A 1366-nucleotide genomic window follows, 5' to 3' on the forward strand; every position below is an offset into this window, starting at 1 on the left:
CTGGGAAGGGATACAGTCAATGTTTCGGGCCGAGACCCTTCGTCAGGACTAACTGAAGAAAGAGCTAATAAGAGATTTGAAAGTGGGAGGGGGAGATCCGAAATGATGGGAGAAGACAGGAGGGGGAGGGATGGAGCCAAGAGCTGGACAGTTCATCGGCAAAAGGGGATATGAGAGGATCATGGGACAGGAGGTCCGGGGAGAATGACAAGGGGGAGGGGGAACCCAAAGGATGGGCAAGGGGTATAGTCAGAGGGACAGAGGGAGAAAAAGGGGAAATAATAAATAAATATGTCTGGGGCCCTGACTGTCCCATCACACACTCCTGTGGTCAGACACAGCGTGAAGCTCCCTCCACGCTGTCCCATCACATAATCCCAGCTTTCCCTTATCCATTCGTCCCCCCGATCCCTCCCCATTGATCTCCCACCCAGCACTAATCCTTGTAAGTGGAACAGGTGCTACACATGCCCTTACACTTCCTCCCTCACCACCATTCAGGGCCTCAGACAGTCCGTCCAGGTGAGGCGACACTTCACCTGTGAGTCGGCTGGGGTGATATACTGCGTCCGGTGCTCCCGATGCGGCCTTCTATATATTGGCGAGACCCGACGTAGATTGGGAGGTCGTTTCGCTGAACACCTGCGCTCTGTCCGCCAGAGAAAGCAGGATCTCCAAGTGGCCACACGTTTTAATTCCACGTCCCACTCCCATTCTGATATGTCTATCCACGGCCTCCTCTACTGTAAAGATGAAGCCACACACAGTTTGGAGGAACAACACGTTAAATTCCGTCTGGGTAGCCTCCAACCTGATGGCATGAACATTGACTTCTCAAACATCAGTTAATGCCCCACCTCCCCTTTGTACCCCATCCCTTATTTATTATTATTATCATTATTATTTTTCCCCGTTTTGTTTCTCCTTTTTCTCCCTCTGTCCCTCTCACTATAGTGGGTTCACTTCCCCCTTTCTTTCTCCCTAGGCCTCCTGTCCCATGACCGTTCCCCTTCTCCATCTCTGTATACCTTTTCCCAATCACCTGTCCAGCTCTTGGCCCCATCCCTCCCCCTCCTGTTTTCTCCTATCATTTCGGATCTCCCCCTCCCTGTCCCACTTTCAAATCTCTGACTATCTCTTATTTAAGTTAGTCCTGGCGAAGGGTCTCGGCCTGAAACGTCGACTGTACTTCTTCCTATAGATACTGCCTGGCCTGCTGCGTTCAACAGAATTTTTGTGTGTGTTCCTTGGTTAATGTGGCCGCCAGGGATGGAGTGAGACACTGACTTACAATGGCCACTGTCACACACAGAATCTATGGCGAAGGAACATACGGTGCCCGTGGATACAATCCCGGGATCGAGTG

This window comes from Mobula birostris, chromosome 13, assembly GCF_030028105.1.
Source record: "Mobula birostris isolate sMobBir1 chromosome 13, sMobBir1.hap1, whole genome shotgun sequence".
Classification (NCBI taxonomy): Eukaryota; Metazoa; Chordata; class Chondrichthyes; order Myliobatiformes; family Myliobatidae; genus Mobula; species Mobula birostris.